This window comes from Hyla sarda, chromosome 7 (genome assembly GCF_029499605.1).
Source record: "Hyla sarda isolate aHylSar1 chromosome 7, aHylSar1.hap1, whole genome shotgun sequence".
In the NCBI taxonomy this organism is placed as follows: Eukaryota; Metazoa; Chordata; class Amphibia; order Anura; family Hylidae; genus Hyla; species Hyla sarda.
The window spans coordinates 126,280,499-126,304,156 of NC_079195.1; the positions used below are offsets into that span (position 1 = coordinate 126,280,499).

Here is a 23,658-nt window from a genome sequence, read left to right on the forward strand (position 1 = left end):
TGGACTCAGTGTTGCACTACCTGGACGACTTTCTTTTCCTGGGTCCGGCTGGATCTCGTGTGTGTGCCATTTTGTTGCAGGAAATGGAGCGGCTGGCAGGCTGGTTTGGGGTTCCGTTGGCTCCGGAAAAAACGGAGGGCCCTGCAACTTCGGTGAAGTTCTTGGGCATAGTTATTGACACTGTGGCTATGGAGTGTCGATTGCCGGAGGACAAGTTGGTTGAGTTGAGGGAGTTGGTGGCGCGGGCGTTTCGGGTGCGCAAGTTACAACTGCGGGAGGTCCAGTCATTGTTGCGCCATCTCAATTTTGCTTTCCGGATCATGCCCATGGGGAGGGTTTTTTGCCGGCGCTTGGCGGCGGCTACGGCTGGCGTCACTAAAGCTAACCACTATGTGAGGTTGTCAGCGGGTTTGCGGGCTGACTTGGGGGTATGGCACGATTTTTTGGGTCGGTACAACGGTCGGTCGGTAGTAATGGGGAGGTCGGTGTCTAGTGTGGATTTGGACTTATATACTGATGCGGCTGGGAGCTGTGGGTTTGGGGCTTACCTTCAGGGTCAGTGGTGTGTGGGTCAATGGCCGGTGGTTTGGCGGGAGTCGGGTTTGACTAGAAATCTCGCTTTCTTGGAACTGTTTCCGATTGTGGTGGCAGTGGTGGTTTGGGGCGAGTTGTTTCGCAATCGGAAAGTGTGCTTTCATTGCGACAACATGGGAGCGGTCTTGGCCATAAACAACCAGCCGGCAAATTCACCGCCGTTGGTTACGCTGCTGCGGCACTTGGTGTTGAGGGTCTTGGAACTCAATTCCCACGTGGTGGCGTTGCACGTGCCTGGGGTGGATAATTCTGTGGCTGACGCTCTCTCTCGCCTACAGTGGGATCGCTTTCGGGAACTGGTGCCGGATGCAGAGGAGGCCGGCGTTCCGTGCCCGGAATGGCTGTGGCGACTGGTTTTGAAGTGGCGCTTGCTTTAGTCTGTCGATCGGTGAGCCAGGCAACTTGGGTGTCATACCGGCGCTGGTGGACGGATTGGGAAAAATTGGTGGGGCAGTTGTCCATAGCGGGTGTCTCCTCTGACTGGGAGGCGGCTCTGTTGTTTTACGTTGGTAGGGCGTTTTGCGAGGGCGTGTCTCCGTCGGGTGTTGGTCGGCGGATGTCGGCGCTGGCTTTTTGGTTTTGGGTTAGGGGTCTGCCTGATGTGACTAAGTCGTTTTTGGCGCGACAAGCGCTGCGGGGGTTCCGGAGGGGGGCGGTGGCCAGGGATGTGCGGCGCCCGGTGACTTTTGCGCTTTTGGGGCGGTTGGGGGCGGCTTTGGCGGGGATTTGTTTTTCGGACTACGACTGTCGTTTGTTTCGTTTGGCTTTTGCGCTGGCCTTTTTCGGTGCATTTCGGATCTCGGAGCTGGTGGCTCCTAGTTGTAAGCGTGTTGGGGGTCTACTTTTTTCGGACTTTTATCTTGTCGATGGGGTGTTGCAGTGTTTTTTGCGGCGTTCAAAGACAGATCAGGTTGGTCGAGGGGTGCCTGTTCATTTGGCGGCCTTGAGGGGCTCGCCTATGTGTCCGGTTTTTTGTTATACTGCATTTTTGGGGTGCGGGAGGGGGTTGCGAGCCCTCTTTTGATACATGTGGACGGGAGTTTTTTGTCGCGTTTTCAGTTTATTGGGGATTTTCGGAAATGTTTGGCGGCGGTTGGGTGCGCAGTGGAGGGATACAGCTCTCACTCCTTCCGTATGGGAGCGGCCACCGAGGCGTCTCGGTGGGGCCTGGGTCCAGAGGTTATTAGACGGATTGGGAGGTGGGAGTCGGAAAGGTTTCAATTGTATGTTCGTCCTCATTTGGTGTGATGCATGTGTTTTTGTGCTGTTGCTTGTATTGTATTTATTTTTGTATTTTCAGATGCCGGCCCGGGATTGATATGGATCATCGGGCACTCTTATATGGACGGGGTGCGGGCTGGTGTGCGACCGGCTGGTCGCCAATACGGGTTAGCTGGCACTGAAGGGCAGGTTTATTGGTTGGGAAAGAGTGGGATGCGGTGGGCCGAGTTGTTGGGGAGGGTACAATTTTATGTCCAGCTGGATAGGGCTCCCGATGTAATAGTGATTCATCTTGGGGGTAATGATTTGGGGGCTCGGAGGTCCCGGGACTTGATTCGGGATGTTAAATTAGACCTTTTGAGGTTGTGGTCCTCCTTCCCCGGCCTGGTAGTCGTCTGGTCGGAAATGGTGGCGAGGCGCAAGTGGCGGCAGGCCCGCTCGGTTGTTTCCTTAAACGGAGCCAGGATTAAGATTAATAAGTGTGAATTCAGGTAGAAAACAGACATGGCGCACATCTACAATCTTGTATAATGATCTGATTGCTTCTCAGCATAATATCAAAAACTAACAGGTTGTTAGTATACATTTTTGATCAAAAAGTACAAGCCCACTCGCCACGTCAAGGCCACCTATTCAGAGTGGGTCCCTAACGTCCCTAGCATAAAATGGCGTAGCACTGGGCGGCGACCACCACCGCCGTGACACCAGTGCCCACGGGGTGGGGGGGGGAACGACCCACTGGCAGAGCGGCCCCAATGCCACTCAAACCAGTCTATGGGCCGCACCCGCCCGCAGACACAGCGCCACGGCAGCAACGGACGCCGCCCAGCACCACACCAGTGTGAACAAGGTGTAATGGCTCACTTACCATGCTCTCCCAGTCAGACTGGGAGACTGCTAGGAATGAAATGGCCCTTATGTAGCTAATTACTACCTATATAGGGTTGGGCTGAGGGGGTGGGGAAGAGTGCAGCACATGTTCAAACAAAAAAAAAGGGGAAGATAGAAATCACAGTGTGAATTCAGGTAGAAAACAGACATGGTGCACCATGTCTGTTTTTCTACCCGAATTCACACTCTGATTTCTATCCTCTCCTTTTTTTTTTTTTTTTGATGTGCTGCACTCCTCCCCACCCCCTCAGCCCAAACCTATATAAGTAGTAGTTAGCTACACCTGGGCCATTTCTTTCCTAGCAGCCTCCCAGTCTGACTGGGAGAGCATGGTAAGTGAGCTATTACACCTTGTTCACACTGGTGAGGTGCTGTGCGGTGTCCGTTGCTGCTGTGGCGCCGTGTCTGCGGGTGGGTGCGGCCCATAGACTGGTTTGAGTGGCATTGGGTCCGCTCTGCCAGTGGGTCGTTCCCCCCTGTGGGCATTGGTGTCGCGGCGGTGGTGGTCGCCGCCCGGTGCTGCGCCATTTTATGCTAGGGACGTTAGGGACCCACTCTGGATAGGTGGCCTTGACGTGGCGAGTGGGCTTGTACTTTTTGATCAAAAATGTATACTAACAACCTGTTAGTTTTTGATATTATGCTGAGAAGCAATCAGATCATTATACAAGATTGTAGATGTGCACCATGTCTGTTTTTCTACCCGAATTCACATTAAGATTAATAAGGCTGTCAGCAAGTTTGTGGCGCGTAATGGGGGCCTGGTGGTACAACACCGGGATCTGGAAGGGGGTGCTCCTGAGTTCATGGATCAGGATGGTATCCTTCTCAATGTGTTTGGCATGGACTTGTGTCTTTTGGAGATTAAGGAGGCGGTGGCCCGAGCCCTTGTTTTGTTGAGGAACGGGGACAAGTGAGGGGGGTCACTTGTCGCCGTTGTGGCGGGGGCAGGAGTGGGACCTGGAGGCACCTGTGTATGGCATGATGGAGATGGGAGAGAGTGTGGAGGTGGGCTGGGAGCGGTTCCCAGCCCGATGGAGAAGTCATCAGGGGGACATGGGGGGCCTCACAAACGGTGACCCTGTGCAGGCGACTTGCGGCTAGGAGCAAGTGAGGCCCCAGAAGAAGTTGGGTAATAGTGCCTTCAGGTCCTCCTCCTGTGATAGGGACATTTATATGGTTAAATGTTTTATTGTTTATGTATGACGTTCATACAATTGTTGTTCACAATGTTATAATTGGTTCATATTTATTAAAGGGGCTGCTGTGGCCTGTTTACACCAACACCTGGACTTGTCATGTTTTAAGGTAAGGGATCATGGAGGGAAGTGGTTGGTGGTGGTATGGGAAAAGGTAGGCCTTAGCAGTTATAATATCCCCTAGTCATGAGATTTGACGTCTGCAGCGCGCGCTTCTCACTGAGCGACGGGTCTCATCCCAGGTATTGCAGGGGGACCCCCCATGATCAGCTACTTATCCCATAACCCATGGATAGGGGATAAGTTAATTTTTGCCATAGTTCTCCTTTAATTGGCCAGAACACACCCAAAATCGGTCCCAGCCAAACATTGCTTCGTATCCTGTCATTTCTCCCAGCTGTTCTTTTTCTACCTGCTTGTAAGGCATGCCTACACTCTCTAATTCCTTAAAGTGGTACTCCGCCCCTAGATATCTTATCCCCTACCTTAAGGATAGGACAAAAGATGACTGATCACTGGGACCCCCGTGATCTTCATGCAGCACCAGGCGTTCCAAATAATATATTTAGAACTCTGGGTTCTCGTGGTGCGGGTCGTGACCTCACGCCACGCCCTTTCCATTTATGTCTATGGGAGGTGGTGTGATGTCACAAGAAGGTGTGGCATGATGTCACGAATCCCACCACAGGAACCAGTGATCTAAACATACTATTTAGAATTTTGGTTGCTGCATGGAGATTGCTGGGGTCCCAGCAGCAGGATCCCCTTGATCAGACATCTTATCCCCTATCCTTTACATAGGGGATAAGATATCTAGAGGCAGAGTACCCATTTAAGGGAAGTTCATGTACCCAAAAGTTGATCCTTTGCAACCGTATGACCCCTAGCAAGTTCCCTGCATGAGTCCCATTCATCAGAAAAAGGCTTGTGCATGGAACTTGCTGGGTGTTCTACATTTGCCTCATAAACTGCACCACCCAGCACCAGTTGCCTCTCTCTGCACCGCATTATGCAGATCGTGCAGGAGAGCAGCTTTGGTCATCCATGTTTTGCTAACTCTATTTTCACACACAGAAATAAATAAATGAGTCGAACAAGTCAAAGAACAGTTTAAAAAAAGGGGAACTTTATTTACTATTTATTAAAATGTTTGTGTAGGGGATTTTTTGTAACCTCCCATCACTCACAAAGAGCGTACAGTAACTAATACTCAGGACAGGAAAAACCTCCAGAGGGGAGGAAACCTGTAGGGAATCCATGGCTACTGTATTGCCCTTCCTCTGGGCATACTAAAGGAGGTTACCTCTATAATTTGGGCAAATGTTTCTGTGTATGTGCATGATTCCTAGGCCTGTGCCTTCATCCAACGTCTTGCTGTAGGTCCCGAAATGCTACTCCATGTCCTGGAAATAGTGCATCTAAGATAGGGGACAAAAAAAAGATAGATTATTTACATGTTTATCATAGAAATGCACATGGAACTGCAATAAAGACCTTTTGGACAAAACAATGTAACACTTACCAGTCACAGTCATGTGCATGACTTTGCATTCCCGTGTCCCTACACAGTGTCCAGCACCGGCCCCTCACTGATGAACATGAGCAGTGTTATTTCTGGGGCTATGCCTTCATCCAACGTCTTGCTGTAGGTCCGGAAATGCTACTCCATGTCCTGGAAATAGTGCATCTAAAATAAGAAAAAAAAGATAAATTATTTACATGTTTATCATAGAAATACACATGGAACTGCAATAAAGATCTTTTGGACACAACAATGTAACACTTACCAGTCACAGTCATGTGTATGACTTTGCATTCCCTCGTCCCTACACAGTGTCCAGCACCGGCCCCTCACTGATGAAGAATGAACAGGAGCAGTGTTATTTCTGCTCAGTGCTGCTCTTTGGTGGACAATGGTTATGACATCACATGTGTGACACGCTGTTACCTCCTGGGAGTTCTATTTCAATAGTGCTGCTCTCTGATTGGCTGAAAATCAAAAAATCTTTCTAATATATTCTGTATGACTGTTATCTAAGGTTTTTGACAATTTTTATTAAAATGGCGCCACTCCCTGTGGGTGCGTTATATTTGTTTCTCCTAACCAGACATTCTGTATATGTAATATAATTTGGTGGCCCCAACAGTCTGGGCCCATAGGTTTCTTACATAGATCAATGCTACTCCGGTAGGCTCAATAAGCAACGCTGGCCGCCGGGACGTCTGACGAGTGACGTCCCTGACGTTGCGGTCTGGAGTGAAGGATGTCCCTAGTCAGACGTCACAGCAGCCATTGATTTAAAGTGGTCGTGGCTCCTGCTGCCAGTTCAAGATCAGACACCATGGCCCTAGATTGACATACTGCAATACCGATCCCCTGTGGCTGCCCACCTGTTGCAAAACTACAACTCTCAGCCTTCGGCTGTAAGGGCATGCTGGGAGTTGTAGCTTTACAATAGCTGGACAGACGTCTGTCGAAAGGGGGGAAAAAGCACCAGAAATAAAGCAATGTGGGCTTTGAAAAACACCATTTATATGTTGTTTTTAATCACAGCCTAAGCCTAGGAACAAACACAATTCTTGTTTGATGTTTTTTTTTTTTGCAAAAAACAAACAAACATCAAAATCTTCCCCCTTATTTCTTTGTGTTATTTTTGCTAAAAGCACTGGGGGGTAGGGGGTGTCTTAGAGATTTATCAAAACCAGGGAAGAGGGAAAGTGGACCAGTTGCCCATAGCAACCAATCAGGTAGTTTCTTTCATTTTTAAAAAGGCCTCTGAAAAGTGAAAGAAGCGATCTGATTCGTTGCTATGGGCAACTGGTCCACTTGACCTCTGCACAGGTTTTCATACATCTGTCCCAATGTGTATTATTATTATCATCATCAATCATCATCATTATTATTATTATTATTATTATAGGAAATGTTTTTTCTTTGGTGTTTTTTTCCCTTCTGGCTTTTCTCATTACAATTCATGTGATTCTTAGGATTTCTATAAAAAAAAAATAGTGAGAAAATACCCCCCCCAAAAAAAAAAAAAAAAAAAAAAAAAAAACATGCTCTCGGCATCCCACAGATTTGATAGCCTAAAAACACTATAAAAGGATGAAGAAACCCCCATTAGTGTCTGGTGTTTCATATTACCCTATTGATTCCAACCTAACATGTGCCCGCAGCGAACATGGTGTTTTTTATGACAAACACGCCAAGTGTAATCCCAGCTGAAATGAATGTTTTCACAATAGATGTGAACAGGCTGCAGGCTGTGCTAGATATATTTGCATAGTTGCGGCATACAGCACGTGCAGCATTTATGTGGCGGCTTTCCGCTGGCATACATGGCTTTCTGTGCTGGTGAATGCAGCGGGCACTTACTGGTGATTTTTTCCTAGCTGCACAGTTTTGCACCACAACCACTCCGGCTGGGACCAGGCTGACCGATCTAATGACCAAGATGCCGCAGTGAACGGCTTTCTTTCTGTGAAAGTTCTGGCGAACTACAATGCTCAGAAGAGGAGGAGCGCCGTTGAGCTTTTGGAAAGAGAATTAGTTTGGAATGGTCAGGGCCATGGGTGTTTACAAAGCCCCCTGTGGTGCAAGAACAGTGGACCCCCCCACATGTGACCCCATTTTGGAAACTACACCCCTCACAGATTTTAATAAGGGGTGCAGTGAGTATTTACACCCCACAGATCTTTGGAACAGTGGGCTGTGCAAATGAAAAATTAAATTTTTCATTTTTACGTACCACTGTTCCAAAAATCTGTCAGACACCTGTGGGGCGTAAATTCTCAATGTACCCCTTATTACATTACGTGAGGGGTGTAGCTTCCAAAATGGGGTCACATGTATCGGGGGTCCATTGTTCTTGCACTATGGGGGCTTTGTAAACACATGTGGCCTTCAATTCCGGACAAATTTTCTCTACAAAATCCCAATGGCGCTCCTTCTCTTCTGAGCATTGTAGTTCGCCCGCAGAGCACTTTAAATTCACATATGGGGTATGTTCTTACTCAGAAGAAATGGGGTTACAAATTTGGGGGGGCTTTTTTCCTATTTTCCCTTGTGAAAATGAAAAATTTAGGGTAACACCATCATTTTAGTGAAAAAATATATATTTTTTCATTTTCCCATCCAACTTTATTGAAAATTCGTCAAACACCTGTGTGGTGTTCAGGCTCATTATACCCCTTGTCACGTTTGTTGAGGGGTGTAGTTTCCAAAATGGGGTCACATGTGGGTATTTTTTTTTTTGCGTTTGTCAGAACCGCTGTACAATCAGCCACCCCTGTGCAAATCACCAATTTAGGCCTCAAATGTACATGGTGCGCTCTCATTCCTGAGCCTTGTGAGCCCGCAGAGCATTTTACGCTCACATCTGGGGTATTTCCGTACTCAGGAGAAATTGCGTTACAAATTTTGGGGGTCTTTTTTTCTTTTTACCGCTTGTGGAAATAAAAAGTATGGGGCAACACCAGCATGTTAGTGTAATTTTTTTTATTTTTTTACACTAACAGGCTGGTGTAGCCCCCAACTTTTCCTTTTCACAAGCGGTAAAAGGAAAAAAGACCCCCAAAATTTGTAGTGCAATTTCTCCCGAGTACGGAGATACCCCATATGTGGCCCTAAACTGTTTCCTTGAAATACGACAGGGCTCCGAAGTGAGAGAGCGTCATGCGCATTTGAGGACTAAATTAGGGATTGCACAAGGGTGGACATAGGGGTATTCTACGCCAGTGTTTCCCAAACAGGGTCCCTACAACTGTTGCTAAACTCCCAGCATGCCTGGACAGTCATTGGTTGTCCAGAAATGCTGGGAGTTGTTGTTTTGCAACAGCTGGAGACTCCGTTTAGGAAACCCTGCCGTACAAGACGTTTTTTAATTTTTTTATTGGGGGGGGGGGACAGTGTAAGGGGGTGTATATGTAGTGTTTTACCCTTTATTATGTGTTAGTGTAATATTTTTAGGGTACATTTACACTTGCGTGTTACGGTGAATTTCCCGCTAGGAGTTTGCACTGCGGCGAAAAATTTGCCGCAGCCCAAACTTGAAGCAGGAAATTTACTGTAAACCTGTCCGTGTGAATGTAACAGCTATGTGGGCATGCTAGGAGTTGTAGTTTTGCAAGATCTGGAGGGATATAGTTTAGAGACCACTCTATAGTGGTCTCAAACTGCAGCCCTCCAGCTGTTGCAAAACTACATATTCCAGCATGCCCAAACAGCTGTCTGGGCATGCTGGGAGTTGTAGTTTTGCAACATCTGGAGAGCTAGAGTTAGAGACCACAGTCTCAGACTGTAGCCCTCCAGATCAACTTACCGGCTTCCGTAGGATCCCGGGAGCCGTCCTCTTCAGAAGCACGTGACGCCGCCCGCCGATCAACGTCGCCGCAGCCTCCTGACGGGTAAGTGGACGTCGGCACCTGGTCCCCTTCGGTTCCCCATTCTGCCCCGCTTATTGTGGGTGGGCAGGACGGGGAAAACGAAAGTTATCCTCCCCGCCCCCGGTCTGCTATTGGTCGTCGCCTCTGACGATCAATAGCAGACCAATAGCAGGGATAGCAGGGGTGGCAACCCTGCCACCTCACTCCTATGCCTACAGGGGGATCTTGGGTGTCTTAGACAACCGCGATCCCCCTTCTATTCTGGGTCACCGGGTCACAATAGACCCGTATGACCCGGAATTGGCGCAAATCGCAAGTGTGAATTCACTTGCGATTTGCGCCGATTGCCAATGGGGGGGGGGGGGGTCTGATGACCCCCCTAGGCATTTGATCGGGGTGCCTGCTGAATGATATCAGCAGTCAACCCGGCCCGGTCCCCGCCCGGCGGGGAGCGAAATTCCCATGGGCGTATGAAGCTTAAGTACCAGGACGTCAAAGCGTATCCATACGCCCTAGGTCCTTAAGTGGTTAAACACTAACCTTGAGGTTGGAGAAATTTGCCATATTTGTAAATTATTTCTATTTAAAAATCTTAATCCTTCCAATACTTATCAGCTGCTGTATTCTACAGAGGAAGTTATTTTCTTTTTGGATTTTTTTCCAGTCTGACCACAGTGCTCTCTGCTGACACTCTTTTTATTAGAAAAATACAAAACTTATCAAATACAAAACACAAAGCAAGCTTAACCAGCTATATCATAAATAAGAAATACTCTAGAACCAAAAACAAAAAGATACTAAAATACTAAGATATTAAAATATGCCCAAAATATCTAATCAAACACTCACACGCCTACCGAAAATGAACATAAGAAAAGTAAATAAATAAAATAGCACAACTTGGCTTGTCAAAATATAAACATAAAAGTTATCATTACCCGACTGTAACTCAAAACCATCCATACTTGGGAACACGCAACAAGAAAACTAAACAGAAACGTAGCAAGCACACCTCAAAAAAAAAAAAAATTATATGTTTTTTTACATTTAATTTTTAATTTTTTTTTTATTTTTCATATTTTTTTTTATCTTTTTTAAATATATATATATATATATATATATATATATATATATATATATATATATATATGCCAAAAAAGTATTGCAGCACTACTCGATGTGTGGGTGCCAGCGTCCAAAAAACTTCTTGACCAAAAGTCCTCAGTTTAAATAGGATCCAACAATAACGCAGCACTCCAAAGAACGGTGAAAAAAGTGTTGATTTATTCCTGTCACATCAGTACAAGCAACGTTTCTGCTCCTATGGAGCCATTTTCAAGCTTGAAAATGGCTCCATAGGAGCAGAAACGTTGCTTGTACTGATGTGACAGGAATAAATCAACACTTTTTTCACCGTTCTTCGGAGTGCTGCGTTATTGTTAGATCCTATATATATATATATATATATATATATATTTATTTATTTATTTTTTATTTTTTTTTCTTATAAATAAAAAATAAATAAAAAAAAATAAAAAATAGTAATAATAATAATAATAATAATAATAATCAAAATAATCATATCACACATACATTCACTTACAAAACGTCCAAATGAACTGGATCCTCTATCCGGGACAAATGAAAATACCAAAGAAAACATAAAACAGACCAAATAACTGAAATAAACGAAATAAACCACATATCAACACAACAACTGGTCCGACTACCATAACGCTATAACATGAAACAATATGAAACAATATAGATATAACACAATATAGGTACAAAATTACTAAATATACTATATAAATAAAATATAATATAAACAAAATATATGCACTACAGAAAACACCTACAAAATCAATAGAAAACCCTAGGAAAAACCCTACACTAAAACTGTACCCTCAACCACACCACCCCTCCTGTACATGGGTCAGAGTCCATACCGTTCTTACAGTTCACAAAGTCCAGTCCTTAACTGACCCATGTCAGGTTCCCCAAAGATGAACACCACCACCCACAAGCACACCCTCCCCACCTAGCACTCCTCCCAACCAACTTATACACAAACTTATACACACTGAACCACAACCCACTTTAGGCCCAAATTTGGTCGCCTGTAAGCCCTTCATACCATATCAGCTTAAAAACAAAACAAAAAGCTAGCGTGCACATGCATTAGCCCACCACCAGGGAGAAGGATGGCAGACTTGATACATTCAAAATAATTTTACACTCTTTCCCTAACTCCCCCTACAATTCTCCCTAATCCAATCTCTCCATTCAAACTAACCCTGTTCTCATCCTATCTCTATCCCTATAACACTGTCCCTAACCAAAATAAAGGTACTCTACCTAAAAGGTCTAGTACCTAGGGCACATCAAAAGAAAACCCTCTCCATAGGAGAGAAGCCCTACTGTTACCAAGACTGCCATACTCCAAAGACCTGATCTTCCCGAGGTCACCGGTGATGTTCCTACAGACCTCCACCTCGGAGAGGATTTTCTGTTGGGTCGACACTAAACACCGTGCATTCCACGTGAAGTACCTAACCAATAAACTAACTAAGAATAAAGTGCCCCGATCTCGGCCACCCAGGTTCCTGAATGCCCCATAAGCCCACTCCTGATAGGTAAGGCCGGCAAGTTGACTCCAGCCGATGGAAGCACCCACCTTGTTGTAAACCATTATATTAAAGGGACAATGAAGCAGGAAATGGTCCATGCTTTCCAGCGTGTCCCCGAACTCTTTTCGGGGACATCCCCGGTCATCAGAGTTCCTACACTTCAAATTGTTCCTCACATATAGCTTCCCCTGAAAGCAGCGCCAGGCCAAGTCCCAAAACTTCTGGGGGATCCTTTTCATGTTTAAAAGGTACAACCCCACCCTCAGATCCCGACCTGGGCAGTCCCTGAGCGCCAGAGGCTTCTGGAAGTGGGTCAACAGAACCCGTTTGTCAAGGAACTGCCTTGACTGGGTCCTGATCTCCCACACTCCCAGACCCCACCGACGTATCGCCTTCAGAGTCGGGGTAGCGTAAGCCGGAAGATATCCATGGGGCGTACTGAGGTCCTTCACTTGCCCTCCTGTCTCCCATTCCTGGAAGAAAGGCCGAAACCATTCCCTGCAGGAGAGTACCCACGGAGGAGCCCTCTCTGACCAGAGGTTTGAGAGGTTAGCTTTCAAGAAGGTGTTGGTTAAGAATACCACAGGGTTTACCATAGATAAACCCCCTAGTCTCCTCGTGCGGTACGTAACCTCCCTCTTGACTAGGTTCATCCTGTTTCCCCATAACAGTTGGAAAAACAGGCTGTAAATCCTAGTGTAGTAAGCTTCTGGCAAGATACATACACTGCCCAGATAGATAAACAAGGGGAGCAGGTACGATTTGATCAGGTGTACCCTTTCCCTGAGGGTCATAGACCAACCCTTCCATTGGTCCACCTTCTGAGCGGCATCCTGGAGCTTACCATCCCAGTTTTTGGTGGGATAATCATCCTGGCCGAATATGATGCCCAAAACTTTTGCTGACTCTTGGGGCCCTGGAAGGGTGTCCGGGAGATCAAACGTGGGATCTCCCATTCCCAGCCAGAGACTCTCACACTTATCCCGGTTGATCTTAGACCCGGATGCCTCCGAGTAGTGGTCCACTTCCGACATGACCACATCGACCTCCTCTCGCGAGGACACAAAAATGGTGACATCGTCAGCGTACGCCACCACTCTCTGGGCGACATCCAGCTCCGCCAGACTCATCCCGACTCCCGCCAACGGCCCACAATCTACCCTCCGGACGAAGGGATCGATTGCGAACACGTATAAAAGCGGGCTCAAAGGACAACCCTGACCGACTCCGGACCCCACCTCAAAAGAGCGGCCAGACCAACCGTTCACCAGTGGGAAACTCTCTGCCCTGCATACAAGATCTTAAGCCAATTAACAAAAGTACTCGGTAAGCCATATCTCAGGAGAACGGACCAGAGGTACTCGTGGTTCACCCGATCAAACGCTTTGGCCTGATCCAGGGACAGCAAGTACCCCTTCCAGAAACCCGCACTACTCCGCTCCACTGCCTCCCTGACACTAAGGACCGCACTTAAGGTGCTTCGGCCTGGAACAGAGCAATGCTGAGCTCCCGAAAGGAGCCGGGGTGCAAACTTCACCAGCCGATTAAACAGTATCTTGGCCAGAAGCTTCCTGTCCGTATTGAGAAGAGCTATGGGCCTCCAATTCTCAATACGGCTGGGATCTTTACCCTTTGACAGAAGAATCAGGGCTGACCTCCTCATTGAATTCGGCAGAGTGCCCAAGGAGAGACACTCATTGAATACCTCAGTCAAGAGGGGAGCTAAAGACTCCTTAAAGGTCCTGTACCACTCGGATGTTAAGCCATCCGGACCTGGCGACTTCTTAGGGGCGAGCCCCTCGATCGCCAGTCTCACTTCCTCTTCCCTGATTTCTTCTGCCAAAACATCAAGAGAGGGGTCTACCCCTGGCTCAGGAATGGTTTCATCCAGGAAAGCCGACATCTTGTCTCGATCTAGATCCTTCCTCCCCAAGAGGTGCGAGTAGAAGGATCTGACGACCTCCAAGATCCCTGATATGGACCGATTCAGAGATCCTGTACTATCAATCAGTCCTGAAATGACTTTACTACTCACTGACATCTTACAGTTTCTGTAAGGGTCGGGCGAGCGGTACTTCCCGAAATCCCTCTCAAAAACCAAAGATACGTGCCTATCGTACTGACACCCCATCAGCAAGGATTTCACTCTGGAGATATCCTCACGGCTACCTCCAGTCGAGACAAGAAGCTCGAGTTTCCTCCTCAGACCCTGATACAGGCGATACCTGTTCAGAGACCAGAGGTTCAAGAGCTGGCGGAAGAACCCCGCAACCCGCTTCTTGAATATCTCCCACCACTCTGACTTACTACTACATAGGCCCAGTAAAGGTACCTGACTCTGAAGAAAATCCTCAAAGGACTGTCTTATCTCCGCTTCCTCCAGGAGGGACGAATTCAGCTTCCAATAACCTTTTCCGATCCAGGGGGTCTCTGAAACATTCAGGGAAAACAAAATCATACAGTGGTCGGAGAACTCCACCTCAACCACGGACACTGCGGAAGAGACGGCTTCCTCCTTTAAATAAAACCTATCCATCCTAGACCTGCGACTACCTTGATGATAGTTGAAACCCGTGTGGCCTGAGGGGCTCCGGATGTGGGCGTCCTCTAGGCGAGCTTCTCTAGCTATGCTAATCAGTGCCACACTATCGCAAGTCAGCGGACCATTGGAGCCTCTCCTATCTTGGGACCTCATGACATTATTGAAGTCCCCTCCAAAGATCACTTGCCATAAAAAGAAAGGGCTTAATCTTCATAAAAAGATCTTTACGGCCCCGCTTAGTTTGCGGGGCGTAGATGTTAATGAGCCGGAGCTCTTGTCCCTTCATGAAGACATCTAAGATCAGGCACCTCCCCATTTCTAACTCAATAACCCGTCTGTATTCAACAGGAGCGGTAAAAAGGACCACCACCCCACTATACGGCTCAGCCGCAAGAGACCAGTGGGAGGGACCGCGCCTCCACTCTCTTCTGGCTTTTACCAGAGAGGCTAGATCTGACAACCTGGTCTCTTGTAAAAAGAAAATGTCGGCTTCAACACGGCCGAGAAAATCAAAGGCTGCGAATCTAGCCGTATCTGATTTTATGCTGGCACAGTTAATGGATGCCAACGTCAGTGGGGTGAGTGCCGCCATCCTGGGTGATTGAGTTAGATGGCCTCACCCCTTAAACCTTCTTCCTCTCCTTCCCTCCACCCCCATCTGAATCGGAGGAAGACCCTTTTCCTCTTTTTAAACTCAGGGATATATATATATATCTTTACCATCTGGTGTTACCTCAGCCCCTGAGGAAACTGCCCCAGAGGAAGGAGGCTCGGCACCTCCTGGAGGCCGCACTGACTCCGGACCCTCGAGAAGAGGAGGGGAGATTGTATCCCCAAGGGCCTAATATCGATTTGAAAGGACAATCAGAGGGTCAGAGACTGAGTTGTTCCTTCTATGGTCTGAGACTACAACTGAAGAGGAGGACGGCACTGCCTTACTCTTACCCTTCTTCCTCCTCTTCTTCTTTTCCTGGCCACCATTTACTGTCTGCCCCTCCTTCTCCTCCTCATCCATAGTTTCGGATTCAGAGGCATGACTGAAGAAGGAGCATCTTGACCTTCTTCCCTACACAGTCTCCCTATCTCCTCATCCAGTTCGGCCCCACCCAAAGCCTCAGAGTTATTCTGACCTCCTTCTGAGCCAGTGTCTGGAGTGGGACCCCGAGCCACCCCTGGCACCTGGGCATTCTCAAGGGCCCTCTCCAACCTGCGCTTCTCCTCTCGCTTCCGCATAGAGGTGGTCTTATGTTTTTCCTTCACTGGCTTTGGTGCCCCCTCTCCTCCACTAGTCCCCTCCCCCGCTGGGGCAACCGTTAGGCTCTCCCCAGCCGGGGCGGTCAGAGTATTTGAGAACGAGCGTGGACACAGGCTGAACGGGGGACCTGAGTCACCACACAAGTTACACTGAATCTGCCCACAGGTGGACGCCAGATGACCCACCCCACAGCAGAGGGCGCATATCTGCTGAGTGCAGTTGGCACTAAAGTGGTTTGGGTCACCACACCTGTGACACAGCTTCGGCTGACCCTGGTAGAAGATCTGAATCCTGTCGCGTCACAGAAAGGCGGCCGAAGGGATGTGGTTGACCGTATTGCCTGAACGCCTGAGACGAACGGAAAACGTCCAGGCCCCAGACCATATATTGTGCTCGTCAAAGTTCTTCCGGGGGATGTCCGTCACCTCCCCGTACCTGCCCAGCCAGGTCATAATGTCATAACAAGAAAGTGACTCGTTACAGGTCAAAACGGTCACTTTCTTTACCATACTCTTTACCATACCGCTTTCTTTACCATACCGCTTTTACAGCGAAATCTCGCCATCCGGGCTCGTTTTTCATCAGCTCATAATTAGACCAAAAGAGATCTAGTCCTTCCGGCCTAACAAAGCTGACGTCAAACTCGGAGGAGCCGAAGGGGGGAATCAGGGCAAAGATGTCCCCAGCCCTGAAACCCATCTGGAAAAGAAGCTAAACCACCTTGCCCCTTTGGGGGCACACATCTTCGCCTTTCCAGACCAAACGGGCCACATTCCTGTGACCTACCTCCTGCCCGGGTGTCTGGAGGGACCATACGGTCTCCCCATTCCTCTCTCGGAATGCTCCCAGACCATGTCTCTCCACCCAAAAAGACAGGTCCATCTCCTTTCCCTCTACCTGGAGCATCCTTTCTTCTCTCTTTAGTGCCTCCAGGAGGCGCCGTTGCAACTGACCTTCACCAGATGCAGGAGGTAAAGATTATACTGAACTCCCAGCCGCCACACTTGCATAACTCCTGATGACCAGGGGGGGGGGGGGGGCAGCCGGACCAGACACAGTCCCTACATCCCCGCCTAGGCCACCTGTACTGCCACAAAAGCCACTCTTATTCCTACCATCCACACCACTACTACTACTCTCATTCACACCACTACTCCTCCCATCTGCACCACTACCACTCCTCTCATTTACACCACTACCGCTCCTCCTATTCACTCCACTATCACCACTCTTATTCACTTCACTGCCACTCCTCCCGATCACTCCACTACCACTCCTCCCATCTGCACCACTACCACTTCTCTCATTCACTCCACTATCACCACTCTCATTCACACCACTACCACTCCTCCCATCTACACCACTACCACTGCTCCCATCTACACCACTACCACTCCTCCCATCTGCACCACTAGCACTCCTCCCATCTGCACCACTACCACTGCCACAAACACCCCTCTCATCTACAGCACTAAAACTCCCATCTTTCACACACCTTGTATTAACATTGCTTTTATTGACAGTATTTTTGGGATCAGCAGCTGCTTCACTCACTACCTCTGGGCTGGCCTGGACATGCTTTAGCTTGGCCTTTTTGTACATTCTCAGGTCACCGGCGGCTGCCATTGTCGGCGACGCTGATTCCTCCTCCATTCGAGATGTCACCGCCGACATCACCTCCCGAAGCTGAGGCTGTCCCTCCGGGCGCACCTCCACCACTCCTCCTGCCACTGATGTGCAGGGACTCCCTTCTCTCACAGGGGAGATCCCTGCAGTGCCTGCGCCACACACTGCGCCCAACCGCACGGGCTCAGCAGCAGGTTCTGACACCTGGACGCTCCCCCCCTCTCAGGGGAGTGCCCCGCAGCACCGACACTACTAGCAGCACCCAGGGGACCGCCCCCCGAGCAGAAGATCTCACCACACACCTCAGGTGCCTGGACACTCCCCCCCTCTCAGGGAAGTGCCCCGCAGGGCTAGTAACATTGCCCACAATACTCGGGGAACCGCTCCCCTTGCAAACTGCCGCATAACTATTGCCCACTATTAGCCCGTCCTGCTCTTCCCTACCAGCAGGATACTTGAGTGCAGCACCCGCGGCCATGTTGGATGCAGCACTGTACCCCCCCGTGCTGGTCCCGTTCCACAGCAGAAGCGGGATCTGGCAGGGTGGGGGGCCCAGCAGCCTGAACCAACTTTTCAGGTGGCCCAGACTGCTGGATAGGAGAGAAAACAAACTTTATCTGCTCCACAGCCTTTTTCTTCTTCTTTTTCTTCCTCTTCCTCTCCTCAGGGCCCAGGTCCGGGCCAAAACTGAAATTTTCCAGACGGGTGGGCTGAGCCCACCACAGACCAGTCCACTGTCACCGCCATCATTACTGTCACTTTCCTCAGAGGTGGCTGGTAAGGCAACTTGGGCAGGGTTGATGTTATCCGCACTTGGGGTGACAGAGGTCTTAGGGGTACACGGGGTATCACACACACATCCCCCTCAATCTCATCACCCTCACTGCCGCCATCTCCCTCACCACCTTCCTCCATCTTCTCCTCCGTGACACACAAGCACTCTTCCTCCCCCTGACTATCCTCTTCCTCCTTCACAGGGGTCCGCATGGTTTTATAGCGGTCTTTATTCTTTAATTTTTCTTTAAACATGCCCGCTCCCTCTACAATCAGTATTCGGGCTCTCACCACCTCCTGCTCCTCTGCCTTCAGCTCACACACCCTGGCAGCAAACTTAGCCCTCATAGCCTTGGCAGAGTTATCTGTTTGGTAGCGAGCAAACTTCAGGTCTTCCCTTATGATTTTCAGCTTTTTTCCCAGCTGCTCATATTCTACTAGATTTGCCTGCATGCGGGAACCGAAAGTAGCTAGCGACTCCCTGGGTCCCTTCACTCCCCATTGCTGGGGTTCCATAATATCAGACACAGTCCCCGAAGACATAATCATAAGCTTCTTACCGGCCCCATTGCGGTTTCCAGCGACGGACGGGGGAGTGGGCTCCACATTACTGCGGAGCCTGCTGGATCTTCTCACCCTGGGAATCGGCCGTAGCTCTTACTCCCACCCCCCGTCGGCCTAGTTCGAGGGGTGGAAGTCTGGGGCTCCATAGCAGGAGGCTCTCCCAAGGAAGCTGTCACGCTCCTGGGGAAAAGGCTGTAGGAAACACTGCTTCAATCCTCTCTCTCTGGAAAACTCTGGAAGTCAGACACACCCAACAGTTGCTGTGTTCCACAGGAAGTGCTTTCTGCTGACACTCTTTTTTATTATAAAAGTACAAAACTTATACAAAAACACAAAACAAGCTTAACCAGCTATAACATAAATAAGAAATAAACTGGTACCAAAACACAAAAACAAAACCCTGCCTAACCGGCCAGCCCAGCTTTACAAAAAGAAAAAAAGGAAATAAAATATGCCAGCCCACCTAACTGAACCAAACAACACACTCCCACACATACCAAAAATGAACATAAAACTTGGCTTATCAAAATATGAAAATAAAATTTAGCACTACCTGGTTACAACTCAAAACCATCCATACTCGGGAAACACAACGCAAAAACAGAACAGAAAATATAACAAGCACACCGCTACAAAAAAATAAAAATAAAAAATAAAATAAAATACAACTTGGCTTAGCAATATAAACATAGAATTTAGCACTTCCTGGCTACAAAAAAAAAAAAAAAAATAATAATTACTAATTTAAAACACATACACCATACCAAATAAACCAAATAAACCACGTAACAACATAATAACTGGTCCGACTGCCATAACTACTGTAATGCTATAATATAAAAAAAAAAAAAAACAATATATAAACAATATACATACAAAATCACATGAACATAATAATATAGTATTTAACTAAAAATAAATATACCGTATTTATCGGCAAATAACACGCACTTTTTAGGCAAAATTTTTTTGCCTAAAGTCTATGTGCGTGTTATACACCGATACACCCCCAGGAAAGGCAGGGGGAGAGAGGCCGTCGCTGCCCACTTCTCTCCCTCTGCCTTTCCTGGGGTCTAGAGCCCTACTGCCGGCCCTTCTCTCCCCCTAGCTATCGGCGCCGCTGCCCGTTCTGTCCCCCTGACTATCGGTGCCGGCGCCCCACTGCCGGCGCATATAGCCAGGGGGAGAGAAGCGGCGCCGACAGCCAGGGGGAGAGAAGTGGCAGCGGCACCCATTGCCTGCGCCGCTGCCCTGTTGCCTCCCCCATCCCCGGTGGCATAATTACCTGGGTCGGGTCCGTGCTGCTGCAGGCCTCCGGCATGCGTCCCCTGCATCGTTGCTATGCACGGCGCGGCGCACTGACATCAAGCGCATAGCAACGACGCAGGGGACGCACGCCGGAGGCCTGCAGCAGCGCGGACCCGACCCAGGTAATTATGCCACCGAGGATGGGGGGAGGCAACGGGGCAGCGGCGCAGGCAATAGGTGCCGCTGCCCCTTCTCTCCCCCTGGCTGTCGGCGCCGCTTCTCTCCCCCTGGCAATCGGCGCCGGCAAGGGGGGACAGAACGGGCAGCGGCGCCGATAGCTAGGGGGAGAGAAGGGCCGGCAGCAGGGCTCTAGACCCCAGGAAAGGCAGAGGGAGAGAAGCGGGCAGCAATGGCCTCTCTCCCCCTGCCTTTCCTGGGGGTATATCGGGGTATACACGGGCACACACGCACCCTCATTTTACCATGGATATTTGGGTAAAAAACTTTTTTTACCCAAATATCCTTGGTAAAATGAGGGTGCGTGTTATAGGCCGGTGCGTGGTATACCCCGATAAATACGGTATACACTACAGAAAACCTACAAAAACAATAGAACACCCTACCAAAATCCCTACACTAAAACTGTACCCTCTCCCACACCACCCCTCCTGCACATGGGTCAGAGTCCATACCGTTCATACACAAAGTCCTGTCCCTAACTGACCCATGTCAGGTCCCCAAATGAAAAGCAAAACATCACCACCCACAAATACACCCTCCCCACCTAGCACTCCTCCCAACCAGCTTACAAACTTATACATACTAACATATACACACTGAACCAAAACCCTCTTAGGTCCAAGTTTGGTCGCCTATAAGCCCTTCTTACCATATCAGCTTAAAACAAAACAAAACAAAAAGCTAGCGTGCACATGCATTAGCCCACCACCAGGGAGAAGGATGGCAGACTTGATACATCAAAATCATTTTAAACTCTTTCCCTAACCTTCCCCCCTACAATTTTCCTAATTATATCCCTCCAATAAAACTGACCCTGCTCTTACCCTATCACTATCCCTATAGCACTGCCCCTAACCAAAATAAAGGTACTCTACCTAAAAGGTCTAGTACCTAGGGCACATCAAAAGAAAAACCTCTCCACAGGAGAGAAGCCCTACTGGTACCAAGACTGCCATACTCCAAAGACCTGATCTTCCCGAGGTCACCAGTGATATTCCTACAGACCTCCACCTCGGAGAGGATTTTCTGTTGGGTCGACACTAAACACCGTGCGTTCCACGTGTAGTACCTAACCACTAAGCTAACTAAGAATAAAGTGCCCCGATCACAGCCACCCAGGTTCCTAAATGCCCCATAAGCCCACTCCGGATAGGTAAGGCCGGCAAGTTGACTCCAGCCGATGGAAGCACCCACCCGGTTGTAGACCCCTATATTAAAGGGACAACGAAGCAGGAAGTGGTCCATGCTTTCCAGCGTGTCCCCACACTCTTCTCGGGGACATCCCCGATCATCAGAGTTCCTACACTTCAAATTGTCCCTCACATATAGCTTCCCCTGAAAGCAGCGCCAGGCCAAGTCCCAAAACTTCTGAGGGATCCTTTTCATGTTCAAAAGATACAACCCCACCCTCAGATCCCGACCTGGGCAGTCCCTGAGCGCCAGAGGCTTCTGGAAGTAGGTCAACATAACCCGTTTGTCAAGAAACTGCCTTGACTGGGTCCTGATCTCCCACACCACACCGACGTATCGCCTTCAGAGTCGGGGTAGCATAAGCCGGAAGATATCCATGGGGCGTACGGAGGTCCTTCACTCGCCCTCCTCTCTCCCATTCCTGGAAGAAAGGCCGAAACCATTCCCTGCAGGAGAGTACCCACAAAGGAGCCCTCTCTGACCAGAGGTTTGCAATGTTGGCTTTCAAGAAGGTGTTCGTTAAGAACACCACAGGGTTTACCATAGATAAACCCCCTAGTCTCCTCGTGCGGTACGTAACCTCCCTCTTGACTAGGTTCACCCTGTTCCCCCATAACAGTTGGAAAAACAGGCTGTAGATCCTAGTATAGTAAGCTTCTGGCAAGATACACACGCTGCCCAGATAGATAAACAAGGGGAGCAGGTACGATTTGATCAGGTGTACCCTTTCCCTGAGGGTCATAGACCAACCCTTCCACTGGTCCACCTTCTGGCATCCTGGAGCTTACCATCCCAGCTTTTGGTGGGATAATCATAGTGGCCGAATGTGATGCCTAAGACTTTTGCTGATTCTTGGGGCCCTGGAAGGGTGTCCGGGAGATCAAACGTGGGATCTCCCCCTCCTAGCCAGAGACTCTCACACTTATCTCGGTTGATCTTAGACCCGGATGCCTCCAAGTAGCGGTCCACCTCCGACATCACCACATCGACCTCCTCTCTCGAGGAGACGAAAATAGTGACATTGTCAGCGTACGCCACCACTCTCTAGGTGACAGCCAGCTCCGCCAGACTCATCCTGACTCCCGCCAATGGTCCGCGACTCACCCTCCTAAGAAAGGGATCAATCGCGAGCACATATAAGAGCGGGCTCAAAGGACAACTCTGACGGACTCCGGACCCCACCTCAAAAGAGCGGCCAGACCACCCGTTCACCAGCGGGAAATTCTCTGCCCCTGCATACAAGATCTTAAGCCAATTAACAAAAGTACTCGGTAAGCCATATCTCAGAAGGACGGACCAGAGGTACTCGTGGTTCACCCGATCAAATGCTTTGGCCTGATCCAAGGACAGCAAGTACCCCTTCCAGAGACCTGCACTACTCCGCTCCACTGCCTCCCTGACACTAAGGACAGCACTTAAGGTGCTTCGGCCTGGAACAGAGCAGTGCTGTGCCCCCGAAAGGAGCCGGGGTGCAAACTTCACCAACCGATTAAACAGCATCTTGGCCAGAAGCTTCCTGTCCGTATTGAGAAGAGCTATGGGCCTCCAATTCTCAATACGGCTAGGATCTTTACCCTTTGACAGAAGAATCAGGGCTGACCTCCTCATTGACTTCGGCAGAGTGCCCGAGGAGAGACACTCATTGAATACCTCAATCAAGAGGGGAGCTGAAGACTCCTTAAAGGTCCTGTACCACTCGGATGTTAAGCCATCCGGACCTGGCGACTTCTTAGGGGCAAGCCCCTCGATCGCCAGTCTCACTTCCTCTTCCCTGATCTCTTCTGCCAAAACGCCAAGAGAGGGGTCTACCCCTGGCTCAGGAATGGTTTCAGCCAGGAAACCCGACATCACATCCCGATCCAGATCTTTCCTCCCCAAGAGGTGCGAGTAGAAGGATCTGACGACCTCCAAGATAACTGATCGGGACCGATTCAGAGATCCTGTACTATCAATCAGTCCTGAAATTACTTTACTACTCACTGACATCTTGCAGTTTCTGTAAGGGTCAGGTGAGCGGTACTTCCCGTAATCCCTCTCAAAAACCAAAGATGCGTGCCTATCGTACTGACACCTCATCAGCAAGGACTTCACTCTGGAGATATCCTCTCGGCTACCTCCAGTCGAGACGAGAAGTTTGAGTTTCCTCCTCTGACCCTGATACAGGCGATACCTGTTCAGAGACCTGAGGCTCGAGAGCTGGCGGAAGAACCCCGCAACTTGAATATCTCCCACCACTCCAGCTTATTACTACAAAGATCCAGTAAAGGTACCTGACTCTGAAGAAAATCCTCGAAGGAC

At 49.0% G+C, this 23,658-nt stretch overlaps 2 long non-coding RNA genes across 3 annotated transcripts in view; both read right to left on the reverse strand.

Annotated features, from left to right (window-relative positions):
• The window catches only part of LOC130282447 (uncharacterized), a 46,773-nt gene that overhangs the window by 15,981 nt on the left and 7,134 nt on the right, over positions 1 to 23,658 (reverse strand). The window contains exon 1 of one of the 2 annotated variants that reach the window (XR_008846386.1): positions 5,693 to 5,826. The exons of the other annotated variant lie outside the window; for it this stretch is intronic. This is a non-coding gene — a long non-coding RNA (uncharacterized LOC130282447). Of the gene's footprint in view, positions 1 to 5,692; positions 5,827 to 23,658 lie in introns of those variants that run through there. 2 annotated transcript variants of the gene reach the window in all.
• On the reverse strand, positions 5,010 to 5,675 carry LOC130282448 (uncharacterized). Its single transcript, XR_008846389.1, has 2 exons — positions 5,428 to 5,675; positions 5,010 to 5,323 (listed from the first exon to the last, which is right to left on the reverse strand). It is a non-coding gene; the product is annotated as an uncharacterized LOC130282448 (long non-coding RNA).